The sequence below is a fragment of the Sus scrofa genome, chromosome 14, assembly GCF_054392235.1.
Source record: "Sus scrofa isolate SSC_HxYL_T2T_F1_AM1 chromosome 14, Sscrofa_HxYL_maternal_Yorkshire_Landrace_v2.0, whole genome shotgun sequence".
Classification (NCBI taxonomy): domain Eukaryota; kingdom Metazoa; phylum Chordata; class Mammalia; order Artiodactyla; family Suidae; genus Sus; species Sus scrofa.
Genome location: NC_139396.1, coordinates 89623793 through 89646135, shown reverse-complemented (window position 1 = coordinate 89646135; position 22343 = coordinate 89623793). Strand labels below are relative to the sequence as shown.

The window sequence follows — 22343 nt, the reverse complement described above, 5'->3', positions numbered from 1 at the left end:
CCACTAAGGCTGATGGGGAAAGTTAGCTAGAGTTGTAGAAAGGGCGAAAAATTACAATTGTCAGAGGAGTGTGTGCAGATCTGGGAGCCAAAGAAACCAGACCCAGAACAAGAAGGAGGGTGTGAGAGCAATAACAGGCAAGAATGCAGCTGAGGACTGCTCCACAGGGCAGGTCTGGACAGAGGGTAGCGCTGCACTGAGGACCAAGCAGGGAAAGAGGACAGAACAAGAGCTTCTACCTTTTACCACTTCTCTCAGTGTCTCCTGGTCAGACCACTGATGATTCATAAAGCATAAAGCAGACAGAGCCTTGTGTTTACACTATTTTGCCAATGCCTTTTTCTCATTTTCTTAATAACCATCCTATGAGTGAGTTGCCTTAGTAAAAACTGCTCCAAAACACTGCTTTGTAGAGCATTTGTCCCAGCATGCCCTCCTTCCCACCATATGATTATCCGAGCAGAGAATAATCAAACCAACAAATTAATTCCAAAACTGCAAAGGATCAACTGGTATTTTTTACTATCCCTTGAAAATCAGACAGCAGTTTGCACCTGCTCCATGTATAGCCCATGCTACCAAGACACACACTAAAGTATCAAGGCAAGGAAAGGTCTCCTTGAGATTACATTTGAATTTGAAATCAAACATGGCTTCAGACACTCAAGGAGTAACTGCCTTCATCAAGCATAGCACAACAGCAAATCTCTCATTTTATAGTTTTCCCATGAAAAAGGAAAAATGCAAACACTTAACTCAAGCCCCAAAGTGCACAGCTAAGGAACACCTGGCACCATGAATAAATTTCAAAACGTTATCTGTTTTTCATTAAAAAAAAAATTTCACTATATGGTGCATTTCCAAATGTACTGCTGGTAGCGACTGTCTTGCTAAAGACCAACAGCACTCATTACCAGGCAGTGTGAAAGCCCAAGGGAAGAGACTGAATTGGTTTTTCAAACCATTGACAATCTCTGGAAAGTCTGCAATTTTTGCTATTTTAAAATTAAACATCTGGTTGAAAGATCTGTTATTTTATGATTTTTATAACAATTCAAAACTCACGTTTAAATGTATCTTTTCTCTATCAGAGTTCAAATGACTTTATTTTTGATCACAGTAACTTCATAAGTCTTGGGTTCTGAAAGAAAAAGAAAAAAAAAAAACCCTTTAGAATATTCATGGTCAGTTCAGAAAACTCCTCCTAGGAAGCAAACAAACCAGTGATATGGTTTTCCTTTCAATAGTCTGTGGCAGTTGAGCGTGACTGTGAGTTTATGGTGCCTCCAAAGATTAAAAACAATCCCACTTAAAATGTTCAAATCAAATTCACAAGCAACCTAATGAGCTGTGAATGTAAATGTAAATGCTTTACTAAGTGAGGACCCATAAAAGAAATATGTGCCCTAAGTAATTATGTGCAGATGCCGACTCTCAGGAGTTCAGTTTGGGATGTTCCCTAGCAATGAGGTTGCTTATGTTTATCCCTTAATGTCAGATCCTATACTAAGAGGCATCTATAGCACAAGTTGTACCTGAACCCTTTCACATCCTGGATTCCCAATAGGGACCCTGACTTCCCCACCCCATTTAGGACTCTTCCACAGCACACGAACTTTAACCTCAGAGCACAGGTTCCACAGAAGTGCACAGAAGTGATGCACTTTGAGCATCATATGATGATGATGGGAAACAGTGTTCACAATGGGCAAATGTGACATCATCAGAGGTAGGGTTTTTTTTTGGGGGGGGAGATTAAAAAATCAACCGACAAATTTATTATAACAAATTGTAGGCAATGGTGGGAAGTGGGGGACAGATCTTAACTACACCCAGAAATTAATAAAACACTTGGAAAAAACATACAAATTTAATAATAAACATTACTGTCAGGTTGTTCATTAAGGTGGCAACCACACATACAAGTTTGGCAAAAGACATATTTGCAAATCAAACTTCATGTGATCTAAAAGGACCATGCGTAATGTCAAAAATGGACACCTGCACATTCAACAAAATGTTGAATATACATAGCCTAGATCATTCTAGAGTTATCCAAACATCTGGGGACACACTCAATCCTCAGTGATCCCCCAATGGCACCCTCTCTGCCCAACTGCCAGATATCCAGCCCTCTGCTCTCTAACCAAGCAAACAAGAAAATTCTCTGTATAGCTTTCATGAAAACTTATTCTCCTTAGCCACATCTCCTGGACATATTTCCCTTTGTCAAATCATTTAACATTGATAAAATAATTAGTGCTTATCTCAATAAAAATAATTTGCATCTCTTTACCAGTCTTGGGGAGACATTTGAGAGTAGGGTAAAGAAGGGGCTTCTTCTCTTCCCTTAGGTCAGTCTCCTCCTCATGTTAGTCCTAAAGGTTGACAAGCCTCAGATTATTTAGGAATGAATCAGAAATTATGTTGGTCTGCCATTGTACAGAGGATTCTCCTACTCTTCCAAGTCTGATGAGCTCCTAGCTACAAGTGCAAAAGACCTGTTGCCTGGCTACCAAATCGATCAGACTTATCCAAGTGTCACTGGTGTTTTGTATGGCTCCTGCCAAAGGACCTGCCAAACCCTGTCCATTAACTCCAATCTCTCCCCACCAATCTCTCTTACCTTTACTCTAAGAATTTCAGATAGGATCACACTCATTCATCAGAGCCATCATTGAGATATTCCTTTGATCCTGGACTCAGATAATTTCTTCTTGACAAGGATTTATATCTGTCCCTGGGATTATGCTGCTTTGGAAACTTCAAGTAGTTACTCCAGTTGGTACACACACATTATGGGCAAAAGTTCTTGATTTCAGCCTCTCCCATCAGAACTATTGTAATCATAGTGGGAAATTCCCATCATGCCTCACTATTAGCTCTTTTTTTCTTTTCTTTTTTCTTTTCTTCTTTTTGCCTTTTTAGGGCTGCACCCGTGGCATATGGAGGTTCCCAGGCTATGGGTCAAATCCAAGCTGTAGTGGCCAGTCTACATGATAGCCAAAGCAATGTCGGATCCAAGCCGTGTCTGTGACCTACACCACAGCTCACGACTGGATCCTTAACCCACTGAGCAAGGCCAGGGATCTAACCTGTGTCCTCATGGATGCTAATCAGATTCAGTTCCTCTAAGGCATGATGGGAACTCCATATTAGCTCTTTTTTGTAAAGAGAATTGGGATGTTCCTGTTCTTCCTCCCCCAGGAGAAATGAAAAAATTTGTGAGTGATTATTCTAGCTCTCTGAATGGTAAATTAACCCTAGAGACTTTTTAAAAATTGGTATTTAAATTCTTAAAAATTTTCTTTATTTCAAAACTGTTTTGGTTATTGACATAGAGCTTACTTATAAAACCTTTAGCATCCCCTCCTTATAGCATTCAAATAATGTCCAAATCCTTAAACTTGTGGCCAAGGTCAGATAAAATCTAACTCCTATCTAATCCACTTCTTCAATATTTTCTGCTTGCATTTATTCCCCCATGTGAATCCATTGGTCCAATGACTGATCTATATCCCACAGTGACATCTTTTCCATCCCTTCACTAAAGTAAAATTTATTCCTACTTTTGCTCATATTTGCCCTTTCCCATCAGAATACCTTCCCCAAAGCATTCTCTCTTCATTCAAAACTCAGCTCAAGTCTCACCTCCTTTCTGAAGCTTTCTTGAATATAACCAGTCAATGATGCTCATTCTACTACTTAAATTAGTGTGCTACCTTAAACTAAGAATTAGGAAATAGAAGGCCAAATTCAGCCACTTTCCAGCTACGTGAACCAGGACAACTCACTTATCTTCTCTAAGCCTAAATTCTCTTCATCTAAAATAAAGGGATTAAACTATCTCAAATATCTATTCCAGTTTTAATCTTATCAAAAATCTTTGAGCCTCCATCCATCAATAAAATTGCCAGGTTTTAGAAATAATAATCCAGGACCTCCAGTATGTACCATGCAATATTTGGGACATGCTTATAATAATTAAAAAAAAATTGTTGTTTATCTGGGTATCTTGTAGTTTTTCTGGTAATACTATGAACAAGTCTATGTTCAATAGTCACCAATTAATTTAAGCCATCTGGATACATGGGCTTGTTTTACCCATGCCCCAAGTCTCTGACACAGTGCCATGTACAGAGTACGCTCACAAGTGCTTTGTGATAAATGGGCACCAATTCCCTCAAACTAAAGCTGACTCAGTGAGTGAAAGCTCATAAAAATTAAGTGCTTCACCCTCCTCTCAATTATTTTTTTAAAGAGCTTAAACTAAGCTGCTCCTTTGCAACTGACTTAGCCCTACCTGCTGTGCCATACCTTACACAGATGCCCTGTAAACAAGCTTGTAAAGAAACTTCAGTAACCAGTCCACATAAATCCCTCACTGTTTACCTTTCCCTCCAGCTATATATACAGAGAAAGAAAAAGCAGTTTATTACCTGAGCTCAGTTTGTTTATGAGACTCTATATATCTGGCAATTGTAAAATCTTCCCACTCCAACACTCTTCTCTCCACTTAGTCAAATGGGATGTCCTATTTCTGCTTTCCATAAAAATCAGCACATCTCTCCTTCCATATGAGGGGAAGAATAACATTGTTTTGTTCAGTTGGGACGCAGACCATCTTATTTCTAAAAATTAAGTCTTGTAGGGTCATTGTCTACATTAAATCCAAAGAGGACATGAGCAATATTTCAGAAGAATTGCAGGTGCTGGGTATCTAACAGAAGCTGGACCAGAAAGAACCCCACAGTAGGAGCAGGGAAATGGGAGTTATCCTTGGCTCTCCTGGTACCTCAGTACTTCAGTTTCCTCTCTGGAAAACAAGAAGGCCCAGCCTAATAATCTATAAGTCCCCTTCAGCTTTAATGTCCTACGGCTTTAAGCAAGATGTACACAGATGGCCACTGAGGATTTAAATTCAACTGGAGGAAATGAGATAAAGACACTATTCAGAGCAAATTACTCTGATATATGATGAATCCTGCCTCCTCTACAGTGTAATGGAAAAGTGCTACAGAGTCACCCAAATCATTTATTTACCTCAGCAACAGCACTGCACAAAGGAGCAGAGACTCCAATTTACCTATATTTATTTTTGCTCTTCTTTTGATCCAAGGCTGAGGGGTGGCGATTAAAAAGACACAGAGAGAAATAAGAGACTAAGGCCAAAAAGAGAATAAATTCTGTTACTTGGTTGTTGTCATGGATATTTCCCTTGAGCTTTCCATTGTATGGTGTTTACTGGCTTTCTAAACAAGACAATACCCAAGACTTATCCCAACCTGCCCTGTAGCTGCCACAGGAAAGCAATCTCTAGACCAAGAGGTGAACAGTTTGACAAATGCCAATCAGAAAATGCTTATTGAGGAGTTCCCGTCGTGGCGCAGTGGTTAACGAATCCGACTAGGAACCATGAGGTTGCGGGTTCGGTCCCTGCCCTTGCTCAGTGGGTTAACGATCCGGCGTTGCCGTGAGCTATGGTGTAGGTTGCAGACGCGGCTCGGATCCCGCGTTGCTGTGGCTCTGGCGTAGGCCGGTGGCTACAGCTCCGATTCAACCCCTAGCCTGGGAACCTCCATATGCCGAGGGAGCGGCCCATGAAACAGCAACAACAACAACAACAACAATAACAACAACAACAAAAGACAAAAAAAAAAAAAAAGAAAATGCTTATTGAAATTTTCTCTGACTATAATAAGGAAGATAATTTTTTAAAGAATTAGATGGAGGGCATTGTCCTGAGTTCAGAAAACAACAGCAGACAATTCATGTGCACATTTAAGGAGAAGACACATGTAGCCAAGATAACTGGAGAAATGGTGAAAAAAAATCAACCTACTATCCAAATATCTAATCTAATCAACTCTAAATGTCTCTCGATATTTGGGGGCATAGAGATGGAGGACAAATTTGTCCACTTTTCACTTGGGTGCTCTGGGGGAAACCACATTAAGGGAATAGCACTTGGCAAACTCTTACAGATATTAGAGTTTTCAAATAAGCATTTTATGAAGTGAGAATCAATAGGTTCTCACAGCTCTCCAGAGGAACTGTATGCCATCACCAGCTAAATATCTACTGTTATTGTTTTCCCTGCTGAGCATTTGGTAAAATACATTAAATTCTCTTGCAGTTATAATGCCATCATTAAATGGCAGACAGGGACCCCTGGGAGCCATACAGGCCAACCCATTGCCCCCCAGGAAAGCTGACACTTAAACTCTGCAAAAACAGTTATGTCAAATCCTAGCCTAAAAGATCCCTCAGTAAAGAGACACAAATTTTCAGAAATACCCACACGAAAGTACTACATTGACTCTAGAGTTATTTGCATGGATGAATTTCTTGTTGTAAAAGTATTCAGTGTATTCTGGAGTTCCTGTACAGCCAAGGACTTCCCAGACTAGCATTTCCAAAAATGTGTTTGTACATGTGAATAGGTATTCACCCCAAGAAGAGCTTTATGGGCAAATAGATTTGGGAAGCATTGGTTTAAGCAAAATTAAATAGATTTCTTTTACTGCTAGAAATTCTCAGAATTTTTAAAGTATGGATATTTCCTTTACATCACAGTAGAGTCCCTTTTATTTGCAACATCACTGACGTACTGATGTGGTTCTAGCCCACTAGCTTCTACCACCATTAACAACATCAATGCTTTCCCCATCTTACTCAGTTATCCTATTCAGATTTCAGATTAAACAGCTCTCCTTTCAGGAAAGGCTTCCCCAACCCCTTGAGGTAGATTTAGCAAACTCTTTTCGCCCCAGGCCAAATGCGGTCCATGGCCTGTTTTGTGTGGCCCATAAGCTAAGAATAGTTTTTACATTTTTAAGTGGTTAAAAAATATCAAATGAAGAATAATATTTTGTTACATGTAAAAATTACATGAGAGTCCAGAGTTCCCACTGTGGTACAGTAAGTTAAGAATCCAACTGCAGCAGCTAGGGTCACTTCAGAGGCACAGGTTTGATCCCCCACCAGCACAGTGGGTTGGGGGATCCAGCACTAGAGCTATGTCTGGGTTCAATCCCTGGCCTGGAACTTCCATATGCTGCGGGTGTGGCCATGAGATTCAAGTTTCAGTATCCCTAAAGTGGCACTGGACAGCCATGCTCATTTGTTTACATGTTGTCTGTGATTGCTTTCATACTGCAACTGGACAGAATTTCATCTTTAGATTAAGGACCATGTGGCCCTGATATACTGTCTGGCTCCTTATCAAAAAAAGCTGCCAACCCCAATCCTTGACTACATGCTCTCATAGCACTTTTCATGTATGAAACATATATGAAAATTTCACACATAATTGATTATTAAATGGTGAGTTCCATGAGAGGAGGGGCCCATGATTGCTGTTGTTTTTTCACCCTTTTACCCACAAGGCTTATCAAAGAACCCAGCATATGGTAAATATTAATTAATTATGTGTTGATGAATAAATAAGTAAATACTTCCTAAAACTGGTATTCCATAACATGAAACCTGGGAAACACTATTCCAAGTACATAGCCTCCATCTGTAGGTAAAGAGACACAGACTTTGTTTGTGGAATATTTCAGCAAAATGTTAGGAAAGGGGTCAAAATTAGCAACAAAAAAAAAAAGGCTCTTTTGTGTGGAGGCTGTTCCACCCCGAAGAATCTGAAGGAACTACATACAGCAGCACTGATGAGAGAATGGGAGAATGGAGAATGGGTCCTCTAAAATCAAGTGAAGAAACATACCCAGAACCTCAAGTAAAAAACTAGACCCACTCAGTAGCGGCTGAGGAATAGAAAGTATACAGTAATAGGAAGTATTTAAGAAAAGAAGAAAGAAGGGAGATAAGTGAGATGAGACCACCAGACACCCTTCTGAGGTATAATTTAAAAGGACCAAAAGGAAGTCAATGAGAAAAAGAGAGGCGTGTTTCCTCTGGACACCACAGGTACTTGTGACTGTCCAAGAGTGAAACTGTTCTGTGCAGCGATGGTCTGCACTGCAGCCTGTCTAGACATGGCAGACCTAAAGGAAGAGCCATGTAATTTCCTCACATTCTAGAAGCTGCCCCCTGACTCCTTTCCTATTTTGATCCAAATCACTACCCTTCTCATCAGACACTACTTATGAGGTTTAATGCAGGGACTTAAGCATCACCAAGAGCTTACAGACATGTATTAGCAAGATGTTGTTTCCCTGAGTTTCAGACCAGTTGCATTCCACAGTTAACTGCCAGCCTGTCTCCCTGATTATAAATGAGAAGACAAGTCTTCCAAGGACCTATGGAGTAAAACCACCAGGCCTTTCCTGGTTTCAAAAAAACTGGGCCCTTCTCTACCTCCTCACCAACAAAGAGCACTGATTTGCTAATGAACAAAACTTTGGTGAGTGACTGGCGTGTACCAGACACCACTAAGCAAAATCAACCCGGAGCTGGTCAAGCTCTCGGAGTAATGAAGAAAGCAGACTGTAACCAGATAATCACACCAATCAATGACCATTTCCAAACTCTGATGAGGACTAGGAAGGGAAAATAAAAGGCACTGTGGCCACATGTAATAGGGGACATGACTTAATTGAGAGGTTAGAGAGAGCTGAGAGCCAAAGAAGTCATTTTCTCAAAGGCTTGAAGTGGGGGGTGGGTAGGTCCTGGGCCTGAGACCCTTGTGGGATTTCCACCTAGAAATCTTCAATCACTGACATATTTCAAAGTGACTAAACTAGAAGTGAAGGTAAAGCACTAAAATAGACAGGCAACAATGCTCCAAGTTGCTAACACTGAAAGCTGGGCTGTCTCACAGGATGCCATGGCCAGAGTGACTGGTAGAAATAGCCACAGTCTTCTTACAAACTTACCTGGGATCTTTATGATCCCCCCCGTTTTTTTTCCTTTTTCTTTTTTTTTGCCACATACATGGCATGCAAAAGTTCCCAGGCCTGGGATCAAACCCACACCACAGCAGCAACCTGTGCCACAGCAATGACAACACACGTCCTTAACCCGCTAAGACCTTAGGGAACTCCAATTCCCATTTTACAGATGGAAAAATCAATAAAGAAAGAGGTGAAATTTCAGGAAAGGTTGTAATGAAATTCCTCCTTCTGAAAAGATCAAAGAGACAAGCTATTGTCTCTACAGCCATTTTAGCCAGGCCCTGAATCAAGACGAAAGAGATTGGCGAATGAGATACTTTGTCATGTAAGGTATTAGCAAGCAAAGAGGCATTTGGCTTATCTGGAGGTCCCTCTGTGCACAGAGGCCTCCTCTGAGTGGTAAAGAGGAGAAAGTGTGCATTTAAAGAGACAGCTTTTTCTTTAAAGTCAACAGAATAAGGCACATAGAAAAATCCTAAGGGATCAAGGAGGATAGGACTCCCCATTCCAATAAGTTGCCAAGACCTAAGAGAACTAAGCGCTTAGTGAGTGACTGTGCCCTCTGGAAGATCAAAAGTACAAGCTTTCAGGGAATTTAATCAGTTTGAGAAAATACACTCAGACACATACACACATTGATCAATCCAGCCACAGTGTGGAGAAGACAAATCCTAAATACCATAAGAGAGCACAGAATGGTGCTGGAGTGGTTAAAAAAGGCTCCATAGTAGCAGTTCACTTACTGAGTATTTAGTGTGCACAGACCAATAACTACTAACATTTACTTGGCACTAACTCTTATTTTAGATACTGCGCTAAGTACCTTAACACGTTATCTCACAGAGGTAATGAAGGAGGTACTGTTTGAAAGATGAAGAAACCGAGGCTTGAGAAGCCAAGTAATTTGGTCTACATTTCTCAGCAAGTGTGTAGCAAAGCTCAGAGTAGAACTTCAGGTCCATTCTCAACCCATAAAAGACCCACCCTATCTTTAGTAATGGGTGGAAGAGGCTAGTGGGCATGGTTTTCATGCCTCTCAAGAAGGCAAGCTTTCTTCATCTCATTTATCATTGTAACTGTTATCAAGAAAGATACATTTCAGGACAAAGCTTGAATTCAGACTGAACTATGTAAATACTACGGCCTGTGCTTTAAACTTTCATGTTATTCTGTCTTTACAATAAACAGAGAGATTGATACTTAGATAGGTGGAAGAACAAAGGAAGACATTCTTTCATGTATTCATTCCTTCAATAGATACTCTGTGCCTGGAACCCTTCTCAGTGCTGGAGCAATCTATGAACAAGTCTACCACAGATCATTTTCTTACAGAGCTCACATTCTGCTGAGGGAGACAGAAAATAAATATACATGCTATAAGATGAATAAAGCTGGACAAGGGAATAAGGAGTTTCAGGGGTGGGAGCATGACCATGCCTTTTTAAATAGTATAGAAATTTAAGCAGAATAAAGATAGAAAGCCTGACTAATAATAGGGGACAATTACATAGTACATTAAAGGAACAATGAAGCGCTGAAGTCATGTGTCAATCAGGGGGTCACTCCATGTCATCTAAGGTACTCTAATCCCATTACTCATCTGAGTGGAAATCTAGGGATGATCTTCCTCCATCCCTTGAAACTGGAACAGGTCTTTGGCTGAATGTCCTGGGATGCTCCTTTTGAAGAAACTCCATGTCTTTGTGACTCTGGGCTAATTAGATTGTCACTATTCTTCAGACTTAGCAGGAAGAATTCTCCATATGCTCCAGATCTCAAAGGCAGCCTTTAAGATTCTTTTTGCATTCTTCCCCATAGTCACTTCAATGCATTTTGGGAGTTCTTCTACATAAGCATGCTATTTTTTGGCTTGGGGACCCTTCTGAGGTTTTTATAAAAGGTGTAGACTCTCCCCACAGCTCCAAAAAAAATCATGGGACCTAGAAATTACATACGACATTACAGAATCTTATCTGTGGATGTCTCCTGGGATCTATGGACTTTAAGTTAAGAAACTCTACTACAAAACTTCTTTTGAGGGTCAGCTATCCTTACTGGCTATTCTCACTTCCAGAAGGAAAACCCCTGCATTATCTGCAGAGTCTTCATCATTTTCTAAAATGTCTTATGCCATAGGGAGTTCCAGGTGGCAGAGGGATAAAATAAAATAAATGCTAGTTAATATTCCTTATAGTCACATGCTCAGGTATGAGACAACTCCAGAACCATCACAAACTAGAACTAGGAGTCCAGAGGTGGTGACCAGGTTAGGAGAGTGGCTTTCATGGTACAACTCATTGTCCAGACTCACTTTTGTTACCAAAATTGTGACTGCTTATGATATTTATGCTTCTGCCTTCTCCATAAAAAGGAATTCCTTCAGAGAAAGTGTTATGCTTCATTTATCCTTATATCTCAAATGGCCAGCAGGAGATTAAAAGCCACCTCAAATCAGTAAAACACAAAAGGGAACAATTATAGCTTCACATATCCAATCCAAAGAAATTTATGAGTAGGAACCAGACATAGGAACTGTCAGAATTGGGGATTTTAATATTTCCTTCTCTTTTCATATCTCTCTGACTGACACAGACACATACACACACACCTTTGGGAGTTTTATTTTTTTCCTAGTTTTTGGCTTTTCTTTGTCTGTAAGGTAAAAATATGGCCACAAACAATAGCTCTAGGCTTATATCCTACCAACTTTATATCCAAAGGGAAAAAAAAAAAAAAAGGAGCTTCGCCTCCAGCTCCTATTTGAAAAAATGTCAGGAAAGGATTTTTCTTTAACCAGTTTAAGTCACATGTCCATCTTCAGACAAGAGATGTGGCAGTATGACTGGCCAGTTCCCCCATAATACTTGATGCTGGGAAAAGGAAGGAGATTCTTCCTTAAGGTAGGGATACTAGAAGGAGGAGGATAGTGGGTGGATGCTCAGCAGACAAAAGCAATAGCTGTTGCAAATAAAAAATAATATTAATAAAACAATTATTTTCCATCATAGGCCAGATATTGTCCTTAAGTGTGTTTCATTGATTATCTCATTCATCACTCCACTAGTAATCATCGACCAGGTAGCAGGAGGCCAGACTATGAGGAATCTTGAAATTCAGGCAAAGGAATTCAGTAATATATGGTAAGAAGTGGAAAGCCTTTATGGGTTTTGAGAGAGAGAGTTACATAACGAAAGCCGCATTTATGCAGTAGTTTTCCAACTCTGTCACCAGTTCTCAGTGAGTTGAATGGGGGTTGGGGAGTCAGCCAGCAAAGCCCTGAGTCTTTAAACTCTGGATGGGATCTGAGAATTTTCTTACCAAACACCCCACTTTATCTTCATGCCCAAGTACCCTACAAAGAGTCTTCATTTTCCTGGCCATTAATTCCTAGCAATGAAAGGGAATGATAGTGTTGAACTGAGCAGTATTTGGAGAAACATCACCTGTTAATTCCAGGGCTCACCTACCAGCTCAGGGGAAAGACAAACATTTCTTTCCGGCAGATAAATGCAAGCTTCAAAGTACATGTGAAAGCAGTGAGAACATTCTGTTATTTTCCCTCTTAACAAGGCTTGATGAAAGCATCTCCGCAGAGGCTGCCTAATTGGGCAGAGAGCTGACTCTGAGCAGCACTGGCAGAAGGAACCAGGGCTGGGAAGTTCCTTTAGTCTGAAGGCCACCTCTTTTTTTTTGCAAAAAGGGGAAGCTGTTGCACCTGCAGTGCCCCCCACCCCACACACACACCTCCAGAGCCCTTCAGGGGACGCCCATCAAGTGGCTGTTCTGAGCATATTACAAACAACTGGCTTCCTACTTTATTTCACTGTACAGACTCGTTGGTTTTCTAATTATCCTGCAGGGGAATGCACTGTTTACTTACTGCTCCTGAAAATACACAAGGTTTGCTTCCTGCTGCTAAAATGCCCTGAGAAACCTGTATCAGTAATTGTAGCCCCTCTGGGCTATGTGAGAGGCTCAGAGACCAGCTGCACCCTCTTTCCCCAGGAGCAGTTTTACAGAGGAGGACTGAGGACTGTTAGGACCCAATGAACTGTCCTCAGGTCTGAATTCAGCCTCAACCACAAACCCCTCTGCTGCCCTCCTCACTGCCCTGAGATAACCCAGGCCCCTCTCAACCTGAATGATCACTACAATAACCAGGGACTTTACCAGAGGAACAAAAGGAATAATAATAATAGTGCTGGTATTTATGAGACTTTTTTGTGCCAGATGCCTTACATAGATTACCTAATTTTATGCCCATGATAACTATGATTTTTCTCGTGATAGAGATGAGGACCTGAGGCTTAGAGTATCAGGTTAAAAAAATATGCTTGGAGTTACTGTCATGGCTCAGCAGTAACAAAACTAAAAAAATCCCTGGCCCTGTTCAGTGGGTTAAGGATCTGGTATCAGGAGAGTCATGGTGCAGGTTGCAGATGCAGCCCGGATGCTGCATTGCTGTGGCTGTGGTGTAGGCTGGCAGCTGTAGCTCTGATTCGACCCCTAGACTGGGAACTTCCACATGCTGCAGGTGCAGCCCTAAAAGACAAATATACATATATGCTTAACCTAAAAGTTGAGAGTTAACCTTTATTTGGGGCAAAATGAGGACTATGGTCCAGAAAGCAGCATTTCAGACAGCTATAAAAAAACTGCTCCAAAGAGATGGGGGGAAGTTCAGTATGCAGAAGCTTGCTGCTAGTCCCATGAAGGTTACTGCTAGCCACAAGGAAAAAACATTATGCTTTTCTAGATATAAGGAAACGTAAGAATTGGGCTCACAAAATCTCCTGAAAATATCTATCTGAAGACCTGCTCTGAGAGTTTTCCCAGAGCAGAGAGTGCCTCACTCCTGACCTCCAACCTGAGCTCCTTTCAGGGGGTGTTGAGGGTCAGCAGCTGAAGTGGCTTATGATTCCATCCTTGTAGAGGCAGATGGCAAGTGGCAATCTCCAGTTCACAAGAGCATTTAGGTGACTTCACTCCAAGTCAACATAACTGAGCAACAGTTGCTTTGACAGGAGCAAAGCAACTGTCTCTCTGATGGGAGGGAGGGCAGCAGTGCATGCTCTCAATCCCTCTACTACACTGCTCCCCAGGGGAGGAGTTTGTCATCAGGGAGGCTTCACTGCTCTTCCCATCAGCTGCTCACTGCTTACTGAGAATTATCATGATACTCATAACACTGTGTTAATGTGTTATCACAACACTGCGCTAAAACAAAATTTTTCATGCACCCTTTTGTTCAAAAACTTCTAACCCAGTTAGGAGACAAGATGTGCACACTTGCCAATTTATTAAAAATATACTAAAGAGGAGCTCCCGTCATGGCTCAGTGATTAACGAACCTGACTAGTATCCATGAGAACTTGGGTTCGATCCCTGGCTTCCCTTGCTCAGTGGGTTAAGGATCTGGCATTGCTGTTGCTGTGGTGCAGGCTGGCAGCTACAGCTCCGACTGGACCTCTAACCTGGGAACCTCCATGTGCCACGGGTATGGCCCTAGAAAGACAAAAGACCAAAAAACAAAAAAAAAAAAACAAAACAAAGAGAACATGGAAGAGGTCATCAGATACTAGAAGCTGCATGAGTTCTTACCTTGGGATTCATGTGAACACAAGGACAAACTTCCTCATTTGGTTATTGAACATAGCAACTAAGCCACAGTGGATAGCTTTAGATGCATGGAGTTAGGAGACACAAGACCTTTGTGTGTTATGCCTATGCCCTTGCGTCTAAAGAAATGAATCCTAAGCAACTGAAATGTGGTGCTGGAAGAAGTTCATAAGCCTAGGAATCAAGACATCTGGCTTTCCCATTAATGAACCCTGGGGATTAAACTCCAGTTTCTTTCTCTATCAAATGCAGGATAGGCTTGGGTCTGTCTCAATTTAGATTCTACCAGAGAAACAGAACCAGTTGCAGATAGGTACTGAAAAACTCCTTGCAAGGAGATGACTTCTAAGATTGTGGGGCCAGGCTAGGCAAGTCTAAACTATAGGGCAGGCCATCAAGAAAGGCAAGCTGGAACTCTCAGGCAGGCTGAAGCTGTAGCCCATGGGAGAAATCTCTTCTCCAGGGAAATCTCAGGTTAGCATTTAAGGACTTTGAACTGACTGGATTAGGCTCACCCAGATTATCCAGGATAATTTCGTTAACTTCAAGCCAATTAATTATGAACATTAATCATATCTAAAGTGTTTGATTAAATAACTGGGGACTGTAGCCTAGCCAAGGTGACACATAAAACTGACCATCACATATTCTACTGTGTCTCAGTTTCTTTGCTGCTTTCAAGAACGTGTGATTCTAACAGTAATCATCCTGAGGAACAACATATCATTTTAAGGCCAATATCCAGGCACAGATGCACAAAAAGAAGCCCCTCTCTGTAGCTGGCTCAGAGGTTCCCAGGTTACAAGGACACTGGCCTAAAAGGCAAGATGCAAAGATGTGGGTCTGGCTACAGCCAGGGCCTTCCTCACTGCCAATCAAGGAAGACTGAGAAGAAATGCTGCTACACAGGACCTTTTCTTCCAAAATGCCACTGGCAAACTGTCCTTCACAAACAGTAGGCAAGGACTTTTAATGAGCCAATTATTTGCTCGAGAAAAACTAGGGGAAAAAAAAACATAACATTAGTTCAGAGACTATAGTGATTCAAGGCATTTATCTGGGACTTAGAATCACAGGATTTTCAAGCTAGAAAGGATCTTAGATAACCTTGTCCAATGCACTCATGTTACAGATGATGAGACTGAGAAGCAGAGAGATTCATGAATTGCACTGTCAAGAAGCTACAGTGTCAGAGCCAGACCAACAAGGGGTCATGATTCTTAGCCAAAGTTCTTTCCATGATATCCACCTCCAGCAAGGCAAGGAGCAAACATACACAAGCCTCAAATTCAAGGCTTCCATCTACTCAGCAAAGCCTGCAGTTGAGCTCTTTACTGCTAGCATTAACTCTGACAGATATCAGTAACTACAAAAGGGTACACTGTTAACACAAGATGACAAATTCTAAAATTGGTTTGTTTTCACAACTGTCACTTTTTAAGAGGTGAATGACCTTTCTCTGGTTCTTTAAAAACCTCTGGATTTCAGCCAGCTCAACATCCCCGCACTTCCTCCCACAATCACTTGCTATGAAAATGTCATTAGTCTATTTTGAAGAGGCTGCAGCTAGTTTGCTTCTTTTGTAACAACTGTTTTCTGAAAGAGGAGCAGAAAGGCAAGAAAACCAGAGGTGGAAAAGCTTTCATGGATCAATCATGCTCCCACTGTGCACCAAGGGAAAATAAAGTAGAAAATACAATGTCAAACCTTATGTCAAAGATGGCACCCCTCCCTCATCTCTGTGGCTTTATTTTGATCCAGGACTGAGAGAAATGTCTTCCTACCCATTTTCCAAGACTATATCCAACAGCCCTTCACCTGATGAACCAACTAAACTAAGGGAGAGAAAGTTTCCCCTATGCAACACCCAGCTCCACATTATTTTTCCTGAAAACTATTAGTTAGAAATCTTTGGTAGCAAGAAACAGAAGAATGAGGTGAGATTAAGCAAACAAGGAGATAATTTAATAGGTTTAAAACGTAAAAATCCTGGGAGTTCCCATTGTGGCTCAGCAGGTTAAGAACCTGACATAGTGTCCATGAGGATATGTATTCCATCCCTGGCCTCAATCAGTGGGTTAAAAATCCCACATTGCCACAAGCTGCAGTATAGGTCACAGATGCTGCTTGGATCCCAAGTTGCTGTGGCTGTGACACAGGCCAGCAGCTGTAGCTCCAATTTGACAGCTAGCCTGGGAACTTCCATATGCTGCAGGTACAGTCCTGAAAAGATTAAAAAAAAAAAAAAAAATTGGAGTTCCCATCATAGCTCAGTGGAAACGAATCCGACTAGGAACCATGAGGTTGTGGGTTCAATCCCTGGCCTTGCTCAGAGGGTTTAAGGATCCACATTGTTGTGAGCTGTGGTGTAGGTTGCAGATGCGGCTTGGATCCTGTGTTGCTGTGGCTGTGGTGTAGGCCAGCAGCTACAGCTCCAATTGGCCCCCTAGCCTGTGCACCTTCATATGCCACAAATGTGGCCCTGGAAAGCAAAAAAAAAAAAAAAAATTTAAATCCTAAATAAGGTGACTATATATTATCTCTGTGAGAGTTTTGCCCTAAGGACAAACCAATTATAAACAGTATTTTATTTTTCTTCAGGAAATGACCCTGTAAAGAAAGAGGAAGAAGAAGAAGAAAGAGAAAGAAGAGAGACGGCAGAAGAGGAGAGGGGTTTTCTTCTCCCTGTTCCTGGCTCATGTAAAGGTAAAGGAACCCACAGAGGATGTGGCCAGTGCAAGCAGCTTCAAAGTTATAAAAGGGCTCTTTCACCAGTCCTATTTCCTTTGTAGGGAATATGGCTAGTTTACTACTGAGGATCACTAATAAAAAAGATAATCAACAACTGATGAGACTGTCATCTGCCAATGGTAACAAGAGTAAGTACTACTCTTGTTGCCCCTCCTGGCACCAGCAAGTCCAGCTTGGACTATCAGTGGCCTATTTAACAGAGGTAGAAGCAAGGCAATCATCTTGCCATAGATGAGGAAAGATGTTGCTTTTTCTTTTTCATCACCTGATGCTTGTACACCATCTTTCATTTCATTACTACCTCCAGGTAGTATGTCAGTTGTCTTGAGAAGATATAGTGAGCAAAGCAATTAGTAACATCCCATGTGGGGTTTGTTTTCTCCCAAGAGGCTGATTTTCTCAGGTGGGAGGCAGACAGAGCTGCAGCTCAGAGCATGGCATCTGGAATCTACAGCCATACTACCTGAGCTTGTGTCCCAGCTCCATAAGTCTATCAGGTGTGTGATGTGGGCAAATTACTTGACCTATAGACCCCTTGTTCCTCTTATCTGTGAAATAGGAGTAATAAAGGAATTCATCTCATAAAGCTCTTGTGAAATTTTAAAAAGATAATGCAAAGGGCATGACTAATACTCAATAAATACTAATGATTACTCTGGGTCAGAACTTCCCAACCTTCTCCATATCATAATACACATTTTGAAAAAAAAAAAAAAGTTAATTGTTTGCATGGCAAACCAGGAAAGACTAAGCTACTCAGAGCCAAAAAGGGAGCTCCCAAACCCACCCAGGGACTGAAGGGCTCTATTGCTATCACATCTGTAACTCACTTACCACTGGCCAGCTGAGAAACTCTTCTCTCCACACTGGGTATTTACTTTGTTTTACCTGCAACATAAAACATGTCTCAGGACACCATCTTAGTCCCCAGCTTAGACACTCAACATTATCAACCAACACTGTTCTCTTTTTCTCATAAGCAATTATAAGCCATTATAGTTTTGACTAATACAAATGGAATTTTTCTTTAAATTATTCACCCCACACAGTATTTCCAGACATGGAGTCATCACCAACTCCTATGGTTAGAATCAGGAAGATGAGGGACAATCCTGAGTTAAGGACTTCTGTCCTAACCACTCCTTAGTTTTTAAGTAGATTACACTGGCCAAAGGGGAGGTTGCACCCAGGAAAGCCTGAGGTTCAAGTATACCCATCAGGCCACCAAGCTACCTTTATTCCGCTCAGGCATTGCATCATTTCTCTTCAGACTGGCTTTCTTATCTCATCAGTCACTTGACAAACACGACTGCCTTTCCACCTTCAAATTCACATAATAAAGCTGCAAATCGCTCTTGATCCCCGTTCTAATTTCTGGAGAGAGAATCTGATTGGACCAGCTGGACTCAACCGCCCAGCAGGTATAATTAGCATAACCAAGGGAGCAGGTGAGCCCCAACCCTGTCCAGCAGCCAGAGTTCAGTCCCAGGACACGGCACAGACATTTGGGAGACAGGTCAGTTCACAAGGAAAGAGAAGGTCATAGAACCAAAGACAAATCCATTGCTTTATCCACCGACCATCCTGTCATCAGACCTGAAATTCCCATCACAAGTCATTCCTTTAACCCTCTAAAGATCCTTATTAAAAGTATGTTGGTCTTCTAGCAGCATAATGTTCTAAGATATTTTCAGTCACTAATATCTAAAAGTGAATATGCATTTTTGACATGAAACAGAAATGTTTTGTCAAAGGTTGAGGGCTGACTGTCTGTGGAGTAAAAGGCAATGGATAGAGAGCAGGTCTCCAGGGTGGAGTATCCTGGGCAGGTGGGATGCTCTCTGAACACATGTTAAGGAAGCTGGGAGGTGGAAAATAGAAAAAGAGGAGGGAGGTGGCAGTAAGAAAGGGACTATGAAAATTAACATGTACACCTCGCTGATGATTTTGCCTGCACCAGGGCTATCCAAGAGTCATGGCACTGAAAGACGTTTTAAAACCAGCATTAACTAGTGACCCCAGTTCTCTCCAAAAACTGAAGTAATAAATCAGAGCTCGGTAGAGGGTAAAATTGTTCTGCCCTGTATGATGGTGAATTTAGCTACAGGATCATAATTTCCGAATGAAAAACTATAACACATAGTCTGAAAAAGAAATTTTGTGCTATTGCAGGGTGAATGAGGCTGTCTGAAGAATGTACTTTGGACTCAAATATTCCAAATGCTCAAATACTGGAAGTTACTAGATATTTTAATGATATGTGGGGAAAGAAAGAAACCAGATGTATGCAGAAGATAGAGCCAATTTAAGAACTGGAAAGGGAATACTGAACCTGTTGTCGATTTCAAGGAGCAATATAATAAACAGCAATACATTAAGCCAGATAGACACTTTTTTCAAGGGACTGATTGAGGTTATGGTCTATGGAAGTGGAACTCACTTCAGCCTATTAGTCAATGAGCCAATATTAATTAAGAGGTTATAGAGTGCTTTCCAGTGGGGTTCTGCTTTCCAATGCAGCCAGACAATATTAATTTAACTTATGAGTTAAATGAATTGCTTTCAAGGTCTCCTTAGTTTCTAACATCTTCCAATACAATATGAGGAAAGAGATGCCTTCCATCTCTCAACAAGCCCCTTCAAAAACAAACAAACAAAAAAATACAAAAACTATCATTGGCATCCACTCCCTTGAAAAACACTCACTCAACCTTTGCATAGAATTCATGGTACTAATTCTATCAGCTAAGATTTGGATGCAAGTAATGAAGAACAATTTAAACTTATTTCAAGTGGAAACAGGAGGTAATAATAGGCTATTGTGCTGTCTCAAAGAAGCCAATGACAAGTGCTTCAGTCCACTACCACAAACCTGAAAGCTGAAGGGAGTAAGAGTCGCTTACCATGTCTTATGTCATTCTTCTCTTTCTCCAAATAGATTTTTCCTACAATAGGTGGAAGATGGCCATTCCATAGCTCTTGTGTTTACACTCAAAAGGTCTGCTCAGGAGTTCACTGGTAGCTTATCGGGTTAAGGATCCAACATCATCACTGCTGTGGTGCTAGTTTGATCCATGGCCCCAGGAACTTCCATATGCCAGGGGCACAGTGAAAAAAAAAAAAAATCTGCTCATACTGAACTTACTTCAAGATCTCTAGAAGGCGGCACCTGATTAACCTTTCCTGACCCCACTCTGGTTCTGTGGCCATTTCCCAATTTTTCCTACCTCCAATTAATCTTACCTTCTATTTATATTTTGGGTTGTACGTTCATCTGGTTTCCTCTGTCCATCTAGATGACCATTCTATTTTCTACCTTTCAGAAATATCTCACAGGTTACTGTTCCATTGCTAGCATTCCTCCTTATTATCCACTGTTCTTATAGAAGTATCCCCTGTATATCATTTCAAAGCAATTCTGTTAAGAGGAAGCGAATTTGGGTAAACTGCCTGCCATCTATCATAACACAATCATCCTATATTTCCTAGTTATTTCTTCTTCCCCTTCTTTAAAACCTTTCCTTTAATCTAACACTATATCAAAGCATAACTTCAAGTATATTACTCCCCAGATCATAAGTCTTCAAAGACTTCCAATGCAGAGAGCACAAATTCCTTATCCTAATATTTAAGACCATTCATAATCTGAACCAAATGACTCTGGAAAATCTGACCATTTGCTTTCTTGAATCTAATACTCCCTTCCAAATAAAGCCATTTGCTATTCTTTCCCAAATAGTCAGTGCATTCAAGCTTTTCTGCTTCTGTAACTTTTTATCTCTTCCTTCTGCCTTATTGCTCATGCCATTCCCAAGCCCAACAATCATAATCCTGCTGAGTCTGTAACACTCCGAAGAAAGTCGACCTCCTTTTGAAACCTTACCTACTCAGATCAATGTCATATCTCCTTTCTGAAAAAGCCATATAACTCTGAACAAATCTTTATGACATTAATCTCCTCAAACCTTTTCTTTTCATTGTTAGTAACACATTATTGCTCTCATTAATTGTATACAACTAATAGGGAATTTCTTTTTTAAATTTTTTATTAAAGTATAGTTGATTTACAGAGTTCCCACTATGGCACAGTGGTTAACGAATCTGACTAGTAACCACGAGGTTGCGGGTTCAATCCCTGGCCTTGCTCAGTGGGTTAAGGATCCAGTGTTGCCGTGAGCTGTGGTATAGGTTGCAGACGCAGCTCAGATCTGCACTGCTCTGGCTCTGGCGTAGGCTGGTGGCTACAGCTCCTATTAGACCCCTAGCCTGGGAACCTCCACATGCTGTGGGTGAGGCGCTAGAAAAGGCAAAAAGACAAAAAACAAACAAACAAAAAGTATAGTTGATTTACAATGTTGTGCCAATTTCTGCTATATGGCAAAGTGACCCAGTCATACACACACACACACACACACACACACACACACACACACACACACACACCCTTTCTTATATTATCTTCCATCATGGTCTATCCCAAAAGACAGGATACAGTTCCCTGTGTTATACAGTAGGATCTTACTGCTTATCCATTCTAAATGGAATAGTTTGTATCTACTAACCCCAAACTCCCAGGCCATCCCACTCCCTCCCCTCTCTCCCTTGGCAACCACAAGTCTGTTCTCTATGTGTGTGAGTCTGTTTCTGTTCTGTAGATAGGTTCGTTTGAACCATATTTGATTCCACATATAAGGGATATCATACGGTATTTGTCCTTCTCTTTCTGACTTACTTAGGGAATTTCTTATTCATCTCTTTCATCCCCTATGGCACTTATATATTATATTATACAAAGTATTTACCCAAATAGAACTAAAGAAAGATGGAAGAAGGAAATTAAGGCTTCATTCAGACTCTACCCTTTCCTTTCCTACATTCCTTCATTCCTTCCACTCTACTGCATTACTAACTATATTGTAAGTTCTACTTCACTAAACTTGTTTTACATGTTTGGCATCCTTATTGCAACCTTAATAAAATGAAGACCTAGGTGTTTCACTTCCAGAATAGTTGCCTATCCGAAGAAACATAATCTGGCAATTAAAAATAATTTCAATCCCAAATCCAATTATATTTCTCATAAAACACAAAGGGGATCCAAATATGCAGTCCATA

At 41.0% G+C, this 22343-nt stretch overlaps 1 long non-coding RNA gene across 7 annotated transcripts in view; it reads right to left on the bottom strand.

The window, feature by feature from the left end:
* Nucleotides 1–22343, bottom strand: part of LOC102165048 (uncharacterized) — a 1242341-nt gene that overhangs the window by 300661 nt on the left and 919337 nt on the right. For all 7 annotated transcript variants that reach the window (XR_014827977.1, XR_014827983.1, XR_014827978.1 and 4 more), the window contains 2 exons: nucleotides 18063–18116; nucleotides 1066–1141 (listed from right to left, as the gene is read on the bottom strand). This is a non-coding gene — a long non-coding RNA (uncharacterized LOC102165048). The remainder of the gene's footprint in view (nucleotides 1–1065; nucleotides 1142–18062; nucleotides 18117–22343) is intronic.